General features: G+C 44.2%; 1 pseudogene; it reads right to left on the minus strand.

The window, feature by feature from the left end:
• Positions 1 to 15,719: 15,719 nt before the first annotated feature.
• On the minus strand, positions 15,720 to 19,330 carry LOC136479752 (disease resistance protein RGA5-like; annotated as a pseudogene).

A 19,330-nucleotide genomic window follows, 5' to 3' on the forward strand; every position in this document is an offset into this window, starting at 1 on the left:
ATTTGGCTAAGTATATTACCTTAGGTACCATTAGGTTGTGATAAAAAATGATATGCTTCTTGTGATTGCTTTTCATTTGATGCTAGCAAATTTAATTTAACCAAATCAGTCTTCATCTATTTCAGGGGTGCATGTGTGATGATTAATGCTAGAATGATTTTTGTGATCCTACCCTGTGCTCCTGGAGGTAATGGTCCTTCCATTAATTTGTGATGTTTCATAAGTCAGTTCTCTCTTGTCTCCTACTGCAATATACCTTTCTCCAATTATAAAAATGATGGTAGGCTTCAAATCATGTATTTGTTTACTTTATGGAAACAGAAGAACAGAAGCCTATGGAATTTATCAATTTGAACATGCTCACGCACAGTTTGTCCAGTATTCAGTTTGATTAGTAGCAGCTCCTTTTTATTTTTTCTCTGTATATTTAGTTTGTTCTTTGGATTAGGATATAGAGCATTGATAAGGTTTCATATGGGTGTCTTTGCTTCTTCAGGCAGCGCACTGTATCATTTGTAGATCTTTTTGCAGATTTCAGATAAAGGTACCGATTCTCAATTTACCATTCTTTCAGTTTTGTCAGCCTCATTGAACCATACTTATGTGCTATTAGGAGCCACAAAAAGTGTAAATCTCTGTGCTGTTTTTTTTTAGATATTGTGCTAGGTAAGTTGCAGAGCTATCCCATTAGATGATCAAATGAGCAATTATTGTGTAGACTGCTATTAAGAAATTTTCTATGCTCCAATTACAATATGTCTCTTTACCCAATGGAGCGACTGAGCAAAACTTGAATACCATTTTTACAGCTTCCTTCTCTAGCCTTGACGATGCTACTGGATGCTTCAGGGTTCGTTGCTGGTGGTTGTGCTGCTGTTACCATGGTTAGAAGATTAGATAGAGCACTGCAATTTGTGCACTCATGATACTCTTTCAGGATTTCAGATTTTTTTCCCCAATTTTCCTTCAGTCTCTGTTTTCTTAAGTGAGGCTCATCTCCGCTTTCTCGTCCCTCCAAACACTGTAGTTCTAAACATTGTTTTCTCATCTCTCGAGACAACCTATCTTAGTATTCATAGAGAACTTTCGTAGGCTAAAAAACCTGGCCCTCTGTGTTATTAATTAGGAAGCTAAAACTTAAAGGCAATAATAATGAACGGGGTACCTGCTGAAAGAAAGAACAAGAGACAATGTAGGGTGTATACTTCATTCTTAAACTGTAGAGGTCTATACTGAACAATATTGGTGCCTACTGTATGGTGAATACTTCATTCTTGTTTTTAAATTGGCATATTTATTGCAAGATAATAATTATGTACTGTCTGATTTTTTGTTATTGCAAACTGACAATCCACCACCGATGGTGCATGGTATTTTGACTTTGTTAATTTGTGGAGATAAGCAAATTGGTTTTGAAACTCAATTCAATTGCATTTTTTTCCTAGCCTTTCAGTCTAATGGCTAATTGTAACAACCATACAGATATAATGAAGATGGAAGACCACTATGTTAGAGATGGAACCACAACTGTGGCAACAGCAGATAAACTTTGGCAGCCGAAAACACAGAAGAAATGGAGGGTGATGAAAACTCGGATGTTAATTCAGCTTCTAAATAGGTGTCATCAAGTTCGTCACTGAGGCGAGTTCGTCTGCCCATTCTGTTGTCGAGGTTTGAGAGGTTGGAGTATTTGTGATGCTCCACAGCATGCAACTGACATCGCTAATTATTCCGTCGCTAACTGGGGAAAGAATTAGCTGATTGCGTGCTATGCCGTGTATTACTGTATTATACCATTTTTGCCATAGGATGTATTGTACCATTTTTGCTTTAGAATAGTGCAGAGTTATCAAATAGTACTATAAAGTCAATCTATTGTTTCTTTGAGACTCATGTCGGTTGGAACTCTGCTGAACTAAAATATCTTTTCATCTATTGTCGACGACCTGAACATATTTACATGCACTGCTTCACTATAATTTTTTCAATGGATACAGATAATCCCCCCAGGTCACGGAAGTTTGTAAGCTGATTTGGTCACCAGCGGCGGTGCATACCTGTAAGATCTTTTTTCCATTCCTTTCTTGGTTCCCAGTTTGATTTCTGTAATTTCCCTCCTTTATTCCGTCTGTTTCCTCCTGATTTAGCCTGGTTCAGCTCCAAGTTTCCCTATCTTCTGCATTGCCCTGCACTCTACATGGAGATGTTGTATATACACTTGTGATGGCATAATGAAAATTGAACATGTGTTATATTATTGTTATAAAAATGACATTTTGAGTGTTTTGTTCATAATATTTCGTTTTGTAACCATTCATAACTATTACACGTGTATGTTCTCAAAACCATGAGTTTTGTCGACTTTCCCCACTTTTCTCATGTGCCAATGTGTGATCAACCGAATTAGCACCTGCATAATTACAAACATAAATTACTTGAATAAAACCAACGAAGCAAGTTAGCGATAATAATGAAAAATAGTGCTAAACAACATCATACCAGTGGTCGTGGGATGGTACAATCGTAGTGGCGTTGGTTCCGCGTATTCAGGAGGATAGCTCCTTTGTATTTCCCATTGTTGCACCAGGGTTATTAATTTGTGAGCACGAAAGAAATGGATATCGGAGATTTCTTCCTGCCAATATAAAACATTATCTTATCCACATCACGGAAAGGTCTATAAAGTAGCGTTTGTAAGCCTGCGACGCCGCGCACTCCGTGACTATGTTAAATTTATAAACTTTGCTTTTTGGATTAATTGTCACTTTAACGTTGGTATTTAATTTTTATAGTATTGTTATGTTATCGTGTGATTCGTGTATTTTTAGTATAAATTGTTAGCTATCCCGTAGCAATGCACGGGCAGCTACCTAGTCTGATCCTCTAAATGTCTCTTTCAGAAGGGCTTTGGTGGGGATAAAATTAATAGAATGGCATAGCCTAGTTGCTAATATTATGCATGTCACGTTGAACAATTTGCTGGATAAGTTTGTTTGGGGTTTACATAAAAATGGGTCCTTTTCTATGAATTCTATGTATAAGTTTCTTGTCAGCAATGGTATCAAAATCACGTAGGAGATATGGCAAATGAAAATACCCCTAAAAACAAAATCTTCATGTGGTTCCTGAAAAAAGGGGTTATTTTAACAAAAAATAATCTAACACGAAGGAATTGGAATGGTAGTAAAGTATCACGGTCCCAAGTAGGGCCCCCTCAGCGAGCTTAGCAGGCCGACCGGAGCCCAAGACCCAGCGACGACCCAGGCCAGGGGCGCCCCACGCGCGCCTGAGGAGGGCGCGGCAACCGGGGGGGGCGCCCCTCCGCCTCCACTTTATCCCGAGTTTTAGGTGAATTAGGAAATTTAGGAGATTTAGGGAAAAAATAGGAATATTAAGTAGAGATTTGTTTAGGAAAAGGAATTGTGATTTTGCTATAAGAAAAAGGTGTCCAAATGTATAAGGACTCCTTCGTAGCTTTCTTGGTGCGCAAGTCCAATCGGGACTATAAATATAGGGGCATTATAACTATTTCAAGTCAGGAAGGAAATAGAGCATTGCTCTTTAAACAAATCTCTCTCTCTCTCTCTCTCTCTCTCTCTGCCTCCTTCATGGAGAATTCATCACAGCTAGCTAGCATGATGAGGCAGTTACCGTTCCAAGTCGACACCACACTCCCCACCCTCGAGGAGGAAGGCCCTACTGAAATTCTTTCAAGGGCTTCTACTGCTGAATCTGGCACCAATAGCACCATCTGCTATATCCATAGTCGGGAAGTCTTTATGCTCCCGCAACCTCCACATCATCCAGATGTTAACTCAGATGATGAGCCACTGGAGGACATCTCCGATGATATTCCTGCCCTAGATGCAAAATCAGAGACAGACAAAGCTGTGCAACTCAAGAAGAATAGGCATAAGCAAGCCCAACGTAATCGTGCCACCCGTCGCAAGGAGGCCCTCGAGCGTTACGAGGCTGACCGCTAGCATTGGGAAGAAGAAATTCGTCACAAGCGCCTTGTAGACGAAGCCAAACAGGAATGTATCCTCCGGGAGCAAGATAGAGATGCGGAGCGCAGGAATCGTGAAGGAAGACTTGCATCTGTGATGGTGAAGGGCAAGCTAGAGACTTGGGACACGACAGACTATTGAGGCAGTGAAGTGCAAGTAGAGGGCTTAGCGCCGATGGACTGAGGCAATGGTGAAGGGCAAGCTAGAGGCTCAAGACATGATGGACCATCGTGGTGGTTGAATCGCCAGGCCCAGGTGGCTATTGGACCTTTTGACCATTTGAAGAGAGCCATTGGCGGGCTAGGGCTGCCACGTGGGCCTCTAGCGGTTGGACCGCCAGCCAAGCAGAGAGCCCATTAGCCCTCCCAAATGGCTAGTTCTTCTCACCTCTCTATAAATAGAGGGGTGGCCGGTTGTGGGAGAGATCTTGTGTCAGGACCGTGACGCCTAAGAGGAGGGTGAATTAGGCAACTTAAAATCTATTTTCTAACTATGGCCTCTAGTTTCAACCTTAGCAAAACCTTAGCAATAAAGTAAGCTATCTAAATGTGCAACTTCGGTTTTGCTAGGTGTGTTGCTATCTATACCGCAAAAGAGTTATGCAACCTAGGTTCCAATCTTATCAACTAGCCTATGAACTAAGCTAGGAAAGGTAAAGAACACGACCAAGTTACACAATGTAAATGCGGATAGCTTAAGTGAGGTAGAGATGCAAACTCCCATCGATGACTCCGGTATTTTTACCTAGGTATCGAAAAGCGTCAATCTTCAAGATCCTACTGTCGATCTGCACATCGCACCCGTGCTCCTCCAGCTATCCGATGATGATGATGCTCGAGCGCAGCTGTGGGATGTAGTACACATCCGTCAGCGCGCAGTGCTCGCCGTTCTGACACCAGAAGATGACGGTGCCACGGCCTCGAATCTCCACCATCGAGCCGTCGCCGAACCGTACCGACCCTATCACGTCGCCGTCGAGCTCAGAGAAAGTCGCCTTGGAGCCGGTCATATGGTTGTTGGCGCTGGAGTCCAGATACCACCTCTGCTCCACCTCGTCGCCCACTCGTCCGAGATGGACTTGGGTGCACGGCTCGTCGAGATCGATGGCCCGAGATCCAGTCCCCTGCTCCATAGCCGCTAGCACCTCTACTTTCTCCTCTGCCTCGACGTCGTGCAGCGCATAGAACGTCGCCATGAGAAGAGTTGGCTCATCGTCGTCCACCTGAGCCAGGTGAGCCTTAGTCTTCTTCTCCTTCTTTTGATTTGAGCACTCCTTGGCCCAATGGCCAGTGTTCCCACACCGGCGGCAAGTGTCCCTATCTAGGGGCTTGCTGTCCTTCTTCTTCCTCTGCTGCGGGGCCTTGCCGCGGCACTTGCCATTGCTGCCGCAGCTAGAGGAGGCTTCCCCGGCCCGCTTCTCCCGCATCCGAGTAGTCCACTCCTCCTCAGTCATCAGTAGCTTACCGCTGACCGATGTTGCAGTCACCCCTGTGCGGTCATCCACCACCCATCGACACCATGTCAGATCCTTAATCATAAGGATTGATAGGTCTGGCATCGTCTCGATGGAGAGAGCGACCTGGGTGTATTTGGGCGGTACGACGCGTAGGTACTTGGAGATTGCCTCCTCATCATCGATGACGATGCTGTGCGCCGCTAGTTGGCTGATGAGGGACTATAGCCGAAGGGCGAAGCCCTCCACAGCCTCCCCGTCGTAGAACGCCAGGTCATCGTACTCCCGCCGCAGTTGTTGCGCCTTCGCCTTCTTTGTGCGGTCGAACCCGACCCGCATGGCCTTGAGGGCGTCCCAAGCTTCCTTGGCAGAGTCCTTTGACCCCAATAGTTCCCGTAACTCTGGAGGCATGGCGGCTAGGATTGCCTCCAGCGTTGAGTAGTCCTCCTCTTCATCCTCGGTGCTGATGGTTGTTTAGTTCAAGCGGGACTCCTGTCCTTTCTAAGTTTGTAACAATAATCGACGATGCCATTTCGACATTTAAATTCCAACAAAAATGATTAAGCGATTTTTATATGTTGGAGCACTTTTGGTTGTCCCAAGGTGAGCATAGTGTAGGTTATAATCGCGTTAGTTGTTGCGATACTCTCGCATAAATTGTTCGAACTTTGCTAAGAACGCACTGCGAATTTCAATCTGGTGCTCATTCACGAACCAGTGTTCAGCGCTCGCTCTCAGCCGCCCATCTCACCTACCTCGCCCCTATCCGATGCGTGCGTTTATGAGGTGTGGACCAAGCCACAGCTGCCCTCACGCTCGCCCCCTCTGCGCTCTCTCCCGCGTGCTCTCCTTCCCTCTCCTTGCCTCTGCCGAGCCAAGAGCACACCTTGGCCACCCCGACGAGCTCCTACTGCTGCCGACCGTAGCCGTTTCCACTGCTCCCAGCCATCTTGCGCCGAGCCGCCTGGCCACCTTGGCCAACGCCGGGCCACGGCCGCCACCGCCCCGGCCTGCGTCCTCCTCCTCGGTGGCTCTCCACCGCAGAGCACCATGGCCGCCGCCCCTATGAGTGGCCAGGCCACTCTTGGCTGCTCCCGGTAGGGCCGCTACCAACCACGCCTGTGGCCGAGATGGCCGTAGCTCCACGCCACCTCTGTGCTGCTTGTCCACTGCCGTCGTTGCACCCCAGCCGACCGCCGGCGCTCGCGGCTAGACCACCTCAGGACGCCTCTAGCGAGGCCGCAGCCACCCACCGGTGCGCCGTGGCCGCCCGCCGCTGCCCCCATGTGTCCTCCGGCAGACCTTGCTGGGCCACGCCACCGCCGCCCAGCGGTCGCCCCGCGTGCGTGCGTGGCCAGGGTGCCTCGGGCTACCCCTGGCCATGCCTCCAACGCCCATGGGAGCGGTAGACACCCTCGCTGCCCCTCGTTGCCGGCCACCCACCGTGCCGAATCGGCCACTAGCCGGTTCCCCTGCCCCTGCTCTGCTCGTGAGGAGGAAGAAGAAGGACGAGGGTGAGAATAGAAACTTTTCCATGGTTCCCGATGCAAATCTATGACTCATGAATAGTTTCGAATAGTGTATGCTATACTGCGAGTTGATCATGCCACCTTCTGGGCCCTGGCCGCGTCGGCCACAGCCAGCTGTGGGTCGCTGCAGCGCGTGCCCTGTGGGACGCTGCCGCGTGTGCTCAGTGGGCCGCCGTCCTCTGCTGGGCCGCATGCGCACGTTTCGCGCTGGCCGAGGCCGAGCCCAGTGCAGCCCTTTTGCCGTTTTCTTATTTGTAGAAACTTCATAAATCCGCCAAAAAGTGTAGAAAAATCACAAAAATATCAAACTAATTTTGTTAAGTTTCTAAAATCTTGATCTATCTGATAGTGTATTTCGTTCGCATAGGTTCTGTATGTTTTTAGGGTTGCTCTAATTATTTTAACATGCTTAATATTGTTAAGACATAAACTTGTAGGAATTTCAGTGATAAATCGATGATAGTGTTAGCTCTAAAAATTTTACAGTAGGTTAGAAGTGTTATTAGGTGTTCTCTGTAATTTTTGGTAGTTGCAGAGTAATTAAATTGCTAAGATAGCAAATGAGCCCTAGTTTGAATATATAGTAAATCAAATAAATGAAATAAAGAAACACCTTGGAATTGTATAACTAAAACACTTGTTGGGAAATGACACCTTTCTCGACAATGTTGATACGTAGATTAGTACGTTAGTCATTAGAGCTAGCTTGTTAGTTCGTAGTATGTACTCTGTTTTAAGAGTTGTTGTTGCCTTGTTAATTAACTGTTGCATCATCTCTGCATCGCATTGCATACCACAATTGGGACGTCGATGGATCGCGGAGTCATCGAGAGTTGCCGGTGAGATGGTACTTTTGGCGATCATGTCGCCAAGAGAGAATACTAACTTTTGGTTATATGTTACCCAGGTAAGTCCCGGTATATAACCCCTATTATTCTGCACTTTGATTTATGCTTGTGCATTAAGTTTTAAGGAGTTGAATGAAACATATATATATATATATATATATATATATATATATATATATATATATATATATATATATCTTTATCCTATGAGTCTTACAAGTATGATAGGATCGTGTAGATTGCTATGCTACAGGACTCCGGTAGAAGTTGAGTGATTGTCTATCACTCGCGAGAGATAGGAAAGTTGTTATTATTGTTATTATATTATTATCACCTGGAAAATATATATGAATGATAATTGGAGACAGGGCAGAATTGTGCTTTGAATCTGGACTTGGTTTGGCATTCGAGCGAGGCTCGGGATGCACTTGTTCTGCCTGTGTCGGTGAAGGTCCGATCGTTGCAATGGATGATAGTCAGATCACAGACTTATTATCCCGAACACATACTTGTGTATGGGTGCGGAAAGGCTCATTGCTCTCTTGTCATAGGTTCCGGCTCTTTTCGAACCGACTGATTGGAGGCGGGGATGGTGATGAGGACATGGCACCTTCGGATACGAACAATGATTATAAGGTGCGCTCGTTCCTACATTTGCATAGTGGCTTTGGTTATAATTCACTTGGTTCCACATGTACATGTCACTATTTGATTGTAGGTTTAAATGTGTTTCATAATGGAAGTTCATCAAAGTTGATCTTTTGGTTCGTCGACAGCCCGACAGTGCCTCATTGGGAAGGCCATAACTCATCCATCCGGAGTGCGATCGAGGTCAATGAGCACTTGATGGAAAGCTTGCTTGATAAGCTTTCAAATAGATCTAGTTCCATCTCAATATCACATCAGCAAGGCCTCCAAATCACCAATATATTCTATCGCTATTTCTGGCGGGAGCTACACTGTCGTCATGGGCTTGTTAGACATACTTGGGACCCAGGCCTAAGTTGGAGCATGCCCCAAGGAGATGGAGAATGCCTAAGAGATGGCCTTGGACGTCCTCCTCCTTGTCCACCACCTTAGGAGGCCAGCAAGGACGTCCAAGCCAAGCCAGAGGCCCAGTCCAATCCGAGTTCGAGTCTGCCTCGGCCATCAGGACCAGTCTGCAATAAAACGGACACCCAGGACGCATCCGGACTCTATTTTCGATGATCCACATATGGATGGAAAGATAATTTGATAAGGAAGCCAATCCAAGTGGTTTCACATCAAAAGCTCTTCGGAATCAACAGGAATCGTCGAAACAAGTCAGCGTCTAGAATCTGCCAAGGTGCTGCGACACCTTCTTTTGGTCCGTTGGACCGTGTATCGTGTTTGGGCCCATTAGGGGGCGCGTTCAGGGTAGGCGACGACCCTAAGACCTTTATAATCATACGCCACTGCCGTCATTAGGTTTTGGGTTTTGCTTAGATTATTCTGTCAAGAAACAGTTTCGCCGTTCTTCGGTTTGTGAGACCCCAACTCGTGAGATTAATCTTTCATCTGCAATTTGGTTGCGTTCTTTCTTGTTCTTGCTTGTGTCCTTTGTTGCGCAGGCAGGGATTAGCCTTCTTGGCGAGGTCAACCTGGTCCGTGACTTGGTTGATAACCAGAGGAGCGGTGGTGCTAAGATTGCACGGTTCAATCTTTCGATCTGAAGCCGGATCGGTGTGTCATTCTCCGCCACAATGATAATTACCATCACCTGATGGAAGATTGGGACCCTCGTCCCCATTAAGTGGTAATCATAGCTTCAGGTATACCGTCAAGTTCGCATCTTACCCTTAGTTCGAGTGTTTTTGCTTTTATCCCATAGTCCAATGCCATATTTGTTTCCTATCCTATAACCATCCGCGTCATAGCCTTTGCATGATTCAGTTTCAGAGTCCGCTTTGTTGAGTTTGTGTCCTAGGGCAAAGTCTTGTTGCTGGTTTAGATTGTGTCTTTTCTAGTTTGTGTTGATCCCTTCACCCGCCGCTATTTCGTATCACCATCGGTTTGCATCTTGTGTCCACTAAATCCCTGATTCGAGCAGCTTCCTTAAAACAGTCATAACTTTTGCATCCAAACTCGAAACGGGACAAATTTTATATCTACGGAGAACACCAGAAAATTTTAGATCTATTTCATCCCAGCTTTGCTGGGTTCGCAAAAATTAGATTTGCGAAATTCAATTAGGAAAATTGAGTTTCTGGGCCCACAAGTTTTGGTATGCTTTTTAGAGCACAGTCCTAATTTTCTATAGGCCACATCTTTTATTCAGTTGAGCTCAAATTTTTTGTGATTTATTCTTGTGTGCTCCTTGCTGAGAAAAAAATATCAAAAGAGCAAAAGCAAGAAAAAAAAGATTGGACAAAAAAATAAAAGAAAAAAATAATAAAAGAGAATAGAAGATATCGAAAAGGAGCACATAAGGAACACTCAATAGCTCTATTGTTTGTGGTATCTTTTGCCTTGTTCATATCCGTTGCTACCTTTAATACTTGTTTCCTTTCATCCTTGTTTCCTCTCTTGTTTATCACAACTGGTGATAAAAACACGTATAGGCCAGCAACTAGGACAAGTGCTCTGGACATTTATTTAATATTGCTGTCTGTCACTGACTTGTGTGCCACATATATATATTTGTTCTTTTTCGTGCCTCCCAAGTTCCACATATACTTCAGATCGGTACAGAAAAAGACCCTTGCAATCTTAGTGTCACACCCTCACAGGTATCACGAACCAGCCACCGGTTGTACCGTCCACTGCTTTGCGTTGGTAAGAACCTTGTAAGAACTTGGTAAGACGTGTGAGAGTGTGATTCCACTGACCAATAAATAGTTGATAGGGCATTTATTTTGATTGCTAACAATACCAAACAACGAGTTTCTTTTTAAGTGTGAAATGCAGGACATCATGGACCGACTGACTACAAGGATGGATGAAATAATTGCAAAAGCGGTCACTAGAGCGTGCACACAACCTTCCTCCTCCGCTGCTACAACAACGTCATCACCGTTACCTCCCGCATGTACTACAGAGTTTGCACAGCGCGTGCTCAGTTCTCAAATGGAAAAGGCAGAGCAAAACCAGTTCAACAACTTGTTCCAAACATACTTTGTTGTGAAGGAACGACGTTGTCGTGTTATGATTGATGGTGAGACTTGCAACAACCTTGCAAGCTTAGAGATGGTTGAGAAGCTTGGTCTGACCACACAGCCACATCCACATCCATATTACATGCAATGGGTAAATTCTTGGGATAAGATAAAGGTAACTGAAATTGCTCGTATTGAGTTTTCAATTGGTCTTTATAAGGACAACGCAGAATTTGACATAGTACCTATGCAAGCATGTCAATTATTGCTAGGCAAGCCATGGATATCTGAAAATAATATTTTGCACAACACAACTACTAATAAATATTTGCTCAGATATAATGGTAGAAAAATTACTTTTATACCTATGACTGCTACTAAAATTTTAAGAGAAGATCTCATGAGAGCAGAGAGAAGAAAAAATGAGCCTTTTAGAAAAGAATGGGCTATTTCAGATGTTACAATACCGTCATCTAAATCTGAATTTTTACAAAATGGAGATAGTGCTTTGCCTCTTGTTGGAACTAATATTTTGCAGCATGTATCCCAAAAAGAGGACAAGGTGACTGAGAAAGAACAGGTAAATGTATCAGGTAAGAGCTCTCTTGATGTGCTGATTTTTTCCACCAATGATGCTAATAATTCTATACTAAAATCTTCTATTGATTTACCTTTGACACATGGCGAATGTTCTAATGATCTTTGCGATAGAGAAGAGTTGTGTGATAGTGATATGATTATTAATGTGCCGCAACCAGTGAATGAGAATGATTCTTTTGTTTTGGAACCAAATACTTGTGCTAAAAATAAACAATTGCTTCCAATTGCCACTGAACAAGATGAACTAAAATTGTTGTCTTCTCTAAATACTTTGGGGTATATTGAGTTTGAGACACTATGTGCTCTGAGTAGTTTGGAGGAGAAATTTAATTGTGCAGGATTACCATGGTTATCTAGATGTACATGTTACTTTATTGGCAAATATAATTGTAAAGGAGAGTATATGGTGCATCGTGTCTATATTTGTTCAACTCTGAAATCTCCTTTCATTGTGCAAAAATATGATCAACTAGAGGGCACCAATAGCGATAATGTTGTCATGTCGAAATCCCCAAGTTTTGTAATGAGGCAACAGGTTAAATTTCAAGAAGAGGAGCAATGTTGGCTACTACCGACAACTTGTCCACTAGCTAAGCTCAAACCGAGGACGGTTTATTGTCAAGAAGGGGAGGATGATGAGGACATGGCACCTTCGGATATGAACAATGATTATAAGGTGTGCTCGTTCCTACATTTGCATAGTGGCTTTGGTTATAATTCACTTGGTTCCACATGTACATGTCACTATTTGATTGTAGGTTCAAATGTGTTTCATAATGGAAGTTCATCAAAGTTGAACTTTCGGTTCGTCGACAGCCCGACAGTGCCTCATTGGGAAGGCCATAACTCATCCATCCGGAGTGCGATCGAGGTCAATGAGCACTTGATGGAAAGCTTGTTTGATAAGCTTTCAAATAGATCTGGTTCCATCTCAATATCACGTCAGCAAGGCCTCCAAATCACCAATATATTCTGTCTCTATTTATGGCGGGAGCTACACTGTCGTCATGGGCTTGTTAGACATCCTTGGGACCCAGGCCCAAGTTGGAGCACGCCCCAAGAAGATGGAGAATGCCTAAGAGATGGCCTTGGACGTCCTCCTCCTTGGCCACCACCTTAGGAGGCCAGCAAGGATGTCCAAGCCAAGCCAGAGGCCCAGTCCAATCCGAGTTCGAGTCTGCCTCGGCCGTCAGGACCAGTCTGCAATAAAACGGACACCCAGGACGCATCCGGACTCCGTTTTCGATGATCCACATATGGATGGAAAGATAATTTGATAAGGAAGAAAATACAAGTGGTTTCACATCAAAAGCTCTTCGGAATCAACAGGAATCGTCGAAACAAGTCAGCGTCCAGAATCTGCCAAGGTGCTGCGACACCTTCTTTTGGTCCGTTGGACCGTGTATCGTGTTTGGGCCCATTAGGGGGCGCGTCCAGGGTAGGCGACGACCCTAAAACCTTTATAATCATACGCCGCTGCCGTCATTAGGTTTTGGGTTTTGCTTAGATTATTCTGTCAAGAAACAGTTTCGCCGTTCTTCGGTTTGTGAGATCCCAACTCGTGAGATTAATCTTTCATCTGCAATTTGGTTGCGTTCTTTCTTGTTCTTGCTTGTGTCCTTCGTTGCGCAGGCAGGGATTAGCCTTCTTGGCGAGGTCAACCTGGTCCGTGACTTGGTTGATAACCAGAGGAGCGGTGGTGCTAAGATTGCAGGGTTCGATCTTTCGATCTGAAGCCGGATCGGTGTGTCATTCTCCGCCACAACGATAGTTACCATCATCTGATGGAAGATCGGGACCCTCGTCCCCATTAGATGGTGTAGGTCTAAGCACCGCACTGAGTCCGGGACTTAGGAGCGGGGGCTTGAAGTCAAAGTTTGGAGGGTAGTGGGTTGGTCTTGTTTATGCCTGGGATACAAGCGGGGTGTGTATTTCAGGGTATCCAGCTGGGATACATTGGTTCGCGAATCGCAGGTGATCCGGTACGACTTGTCTATAGTCTAGCATTGTAGTAAGACTGGAATATGAAATATTGTAAAATGGTTCTGATTGCTTACCATCTACTTGAAGGTAGCACATGTGCTTACCTAGAATGGATAGTTAATGAACTAATGATGACTGCTAATAAAATTGAATATAAGGATGCACGTTTAGTAATGACTCTTACAGATGCAATAAATCTACAAGCCAGATAGCCTTGCATATTCCTTAGAGTCTTTTCTTTCCTCCTGATGGGTAAGTCTTGCGGAGTATAATTGAGTACTCAGAGTTTTATTTCCCCCTGTTGCAGGTGACAGGCGGATGCTAAAGCTGGCTCTTGTGTGTGGATTCCTCCTAGTGGCTCAGAGGGGATTCCTTTACACTGCGATCCTAGTTTTTATTTATAACTCTCAACAAAGGTTTTTATAAATAAAAATTTTATAATATGTTGTCATAGCTTATATATCAATGATTTATCATGCCATGAATAGATATTTATTTCCGCTGTAACTCTGATCACATGTTTATATTCTGCTGTTAAATCAAATTGTTCATAACTCTGATGTTGTATTAAAAGTGATGTAAGAAATGGCTTAAGAATGTTGTAAGCTTTATTCTCTCATTTTTGGTCCTGATAAAAAAATGTGGATTTTCGGGTTCTCTCTTGGGGTGTGCTCGACGGAACTGCGTAATTTAGTGTCCTCCCTTGAGTACTTAGTGTCTAATGGAAAACAAGTACTCTGAGAGAAATTAGATTAGGCGGTTCTGCCACAGCTATGCATGAGTATATATACAACTCTAGCTGTACCTTGCTAGCTATGATGCGCGGATACTTCTAGAGGGTAGCATATCGCGTATCCGATATATATTGGATACGGATACGCGTCGAATACGTATTGGCTCGGATACTTGTATCGGATATGGTTGGCGGCATGGGATACGGCCCAATACGTCAAACAGACCTCCAGGCCCGCTCGTTCCGTGTGACCTTCGATCCCCTCGCCGCAATCGGCAGTCACAGGCGCGCTGCCATGAGCTAGTACATCGGGACATCCCCTCTCTCATGCGCCTATCGGGATGACTGGATCCAGCGGCCGGTGGCAGGCGAGCTCCATCTCTGGCAGAATTCGACCGGCATGAAGCCTTGAATCTTCTGCTCCATTCTAATACTCTGATTTGGCTCCTTGATTTTCTCTGTATCATCCATCCCATCGCCGCCACGGGAGGTCGCCTGGTGCAGCATCAACAACGCCACCACTAGCGTTGGAAGAATCGCGCACTTCAGATGCAAATACTGTGTGGTCATCCTCGTATCCTACTGTACAATTAAATCAACATTTGCTTCCTATTCATAACGTGGAATCAATGTGTGCCCCAATGTGACAGAAGCAGTTCTTCAACAACTTCAAAACAAAATTGCAGAGGCTGGAGAAGAAAATTGAGTCATAATTGAATTTTCTCGTAAGGTCTCTGTGCTCCTTATTTCACCTTTTTAAATTAAATCGCTGCATTAGTTTGTTCTGTAATTTAAGTTGAACCCTAGATATCTATTTGTTGAACTCATGAAACTTGCAATCGGTTAGTTATTTAGTTACAAAATATATTATTAAAGTATACAAGTCGTATCCCCGTGTCATTGCTTTTTCAAAAATGGTGTATCCGCGTATCCGATACGTATCCATATCTGAGCTGCATAGCTTGCCAGGTACCAGGGTGGTTGGCAAGTACTCCAACCCCCAACTGCTCCTATCTAATCCTAGTACACAGACATGTCTTATTGCCATGCTGCTATAGTGATTAGATATGACAGCAGGGACTGACTTTTATGCCACCCCTACTGCACCGATACAAAGGAAGCAGCAGATTATTTCTAACATTCTGGACTAGATATCAAGGTCAAAGCCATTGTTTGCAAGTTTTTCTATATATATTAAGAGACCATATACAAGGCGGGACAAATTGAGGGTCACGATGCATTTTGCTTTACTAGTTTAAAGCAACTAGTGAGCTACCATGAGAAAGAAATGCAATAATGACCCATGCGAAGAATAATCTCAACACATAAAAGAAAAAAAACAGACTTTTCTAAAATGAAACCAGGTAAACACAAGATAAATCCTTGCAAACGTCTAAGCATTATTAGAACTAAAAGACACAGTAACCCTGACGAACTGAGATAAGTACAATCAGAGGTGCCGTGCAGTGCATGAGGATAAGTGGATAATAACTGGAAATAGCATTCCCTTGGTCATCGGGCTTCTAGTATGGGATGGGATGGGATGGTCAGATGGACGCCTGCTGCACCCCTGAGCCATGGAACCAAATATATCTTGATCAAGTCTTCTTACCTGGAGCATGGGACTATTGGGATGGACGCCTGCTGCGTCCCTGATGTCATTCTCCAAAGCCTCCACCTCATCAGCAACAGCAGCAGAGCAGTTAACATCGACGTCGACATGTTTGAGGCCTGCCAAATTCTGCAGACCAAGGACCAGGCCACCTTCCCACTTGAACTGGCACCGTGCCATCAGGTGCAGTTTGAGCCTTTGGAGCTTTGGCATGGCTCCCGGCTCAAACTCCAATGCCACCTCGCGCCAACAGCGCAAATGAAACTTGAGCAAACGCTGAAATCCTTGTGGGTTGATTGCGTTCCTTGGGTAGACGATGCCTGAATCTCCATCTTTGTCATTGAATAAGCCAACAGTAAGAGAGAGCAGCATGGGTAAACTTGCTAGAATATTTATTCCTTCCTTGCCTGCTTCACCACGGATAAAAATGCGGAGGCGGGTCAGGTTGACGAGTGAGCTTATTTGAGGGCCCATGCAATTTAAGTCACGTGTATTAAGAACAAGCTTTCGAAGTGGTGGTGAAGTAGGGACACACGAAGACATGAATGGACGTGTGGCAACAGCATCACTCCCCCACACGCGCAGTTCTCGCAGGCGCGTGAACAGCTTGGAGAGCAATGAGATACATGCTTTCTTGTGGCCCTCCATATCAAGAAATTTAGTAAAGTACGGCCAATCAATTTCAAGTTTTCTCATATTGGTCAGATCACTGAGTCCTTGGATAAACTTTATAGATTGAATATCCAAATTGATCCTTGATAGCTCTTCCAACGCCTGCAGATTTCTGATTCCATCGGGTAAGCGCACCGAATGATGGATATGAAGGCGCACTAGCTTCTGCAACTGGATAATACTTGCTAGTATCTTTTCAAGACGATGCCATCTCACATCTAGTGTCTCTAGATGTTGCAGTTTTTCTATATCTCGTGGAAACTTGCCGACAAAAGCATAATTGTGTATCCTCAAGTACTTCAACTGACCTAAACTTTTGACATGTCCAAGAGGGCTTGCACCAACCACACCTTCTATATACAGCACTCGCAAGACTTGGTTGTTTAAGAACTCTGTGGCATGCTTATTAACCAGAACTGAATTTGAGCCAAAGATATTGATGGATCGGATCTGAGCTCCATTTTTTATTGTCTTGGCAATCTCTTCCGCCCGGGAAGAAATGTCTTTTTGGATGGATAGATGGCAAATCTTGTTCGAAGAATAATTTTTAGAAAAACCATTACCATTCCATATAGTAACAAAGTTGTCCTCCACGGCCTTTGATACAATGAACTCAAGTATGACATCATGAACTCTGCACTGTTGTGCTATCTACCTCAACATTGGTTGGCTGGACCAAGCTTCTATTGATCAGTTCATTCAAGTAACTTCTCCCTAGCTGCTCCATACTTTCTCTGTCTTGTCCAGGAATCAGTCCTTCGGCTACCCATAACAATATCAATTGTTGGCAATCAATCAAAGAATCCTCTGGAAACACACTCAGGTATAGCAAATAGCTCTTTAGATGGTGAGGAAGGTCAACGTAACTCAGCAGCAGAATTGTTTTCATCTTATCAATGGGAGAATCTTTGTCAACTGCAGCAGCAATAGACCTCACTACATTGACCCAGACTTCCACTGCTTTGCTTCTGTTTGCTAATAAACCAGCTATACTGATTATGGCTAGTGGTAAGCCGCAACATTTCTTTAAAATATCATCGGATACTTTCCTCAAATCTGGGTGGCAATCATCACCGGACAAAAATAGCCTCTTGAAGAATAATCTTTGGGAGTCCTCATGACTAAGGGGCTTTGCTTGATACATTTGTGCAGCAATACCAGCACAACAAGATTTGGCTACTGCTTCAATGCGTGTTGTAGTAATAATTCTGCTTCCATTGTCATTGACAGGTAAGGCAGATCGTACAAGCTCCCATGCTGGTACACTCCAGATATCATCAATCAAGATGAAGTACCTGCATGCATTAGTTACGGAATCATGTTATTATGTAAGGCCACCATGAATTTGAGCATATTCTGGTGAAATTAAAGAAATCGGAGAAATGTAACAAGAAGATGGATCATCGTGGCACACTTTTCTATCAGTAAGTATTACTGTGTGTCTGTATTACACATGACAAATACAGACTGTAAACTCCTAATATTTAAAAAATATGTTACAACTTGAAAAATAGTTAGTGCCGCATTAGAACACCTAGAGACCCACTCAAAAGAGATGACGCATTCAGTTCAAAAACTGAGTTCCAAAATGAGATTTTTATGGATATTTAGAATTCTGGTCATATTTTCCAAGAAGTAATTTTACTGAATATGGATTAGATGGTGTAAAGTAAAAATTTTACCAAAATGATGCACAGTTGACTTGAGTTTGTTCATTGTTGCAACATCTTTAATGATGACATTTGATAGATATGCTGAGCCATTGAAGTATCTCAGGTAATTTTATGCTGTCAGGTTCATTAGGCCAGTAAAAAATGAATCATTTTTTAAAATTCCCAGAAAAGTTCATAAATGGCCTAATAATTAGGTGAGCTCATGTGATGAACAAATATTGCACGACATTATTCTAGCTAGATGAACTGGTTAACTATTAGAAAAAGAAATAATATTGATTACCTCTTGTCCTTTAAGCATTCTTTCACTGTGCGGATGAGCTGCTCAACTGTCTCTAACATCTGTGACTGGTCAAAATGGCTCTTGCTTATTTGAGACAATATATCTCTAAGAAGTTTCTTCATATCTGGAGTTTGTGATACAGACACAAAAGCCCGGCTATCAAAAGCAGCTTCAGTGATTTTGTTGTACACGTCCATGGCGAGAGTGGTCTTCCCCTGTCCACCTATCCCATAGATGGACACCACCTTGTGCTCCTTGTCTTCACATCTCAATAAGCTGATGATCTCCTCACGAGGAGCATCCATTCCAACAAGATCCCTGGCCTCCTGAAAGAGTGCAGGTGCTCGAGGATCCAAGAGCACTGGCTGAGATGAAGAGGCGAGGAGACACTGATTGATGTCGTAGTAGCGTTTGCCCCGATCGCTCTGCTCGCTCACAAGGCTCTTGAGTTCTCGGATCTCCTCTGCTATTCCTCCGTCCTCGAACAGCGTCTTCACCTTTTGCATGGCCTTGCGCACAAAGTTGGCCTTGGAACCTCCATGGCTGTGGTTGAGCATGAAACGATCGATGCAATCCTCGATGTCGTAGGACAGCTCACGTACCTTGCTCCTCCAGTCTTTAGCGAGTGGATCGATCTGGTCGTCGTCCTTGTCTTCGAGCCTCAGTAGCACAGCTTCCATAGTGCTCAGCTCGTCTCGCAGGAAACGGATCCCACGCTTGACGTTTCTGGAGAGCTGGTACTTCTCGGTGAGCATGGCGGCCAGCTTGGCGATGACGGAGCCCAACACGCTCGTGGCGGCGTTCGCCATCACTTCGGCCAT

This window comes from Miscanthus floridulus, chromosome 9 (assembly GCF_019320115.1).
Source record: "Miscanthus floridulus cultivar M001 chromosome 9, ASM1932011v1, whole genome shotgun sequence".
In the NCBI taxonomy this organism is placed as follows: domain Eukaryota; kingdom Viridiplantae; phylum Streptophyta; class Magnoliopsida; order Poales; family Poaceae; genus Miscanthus; species Miscanthus floridulus.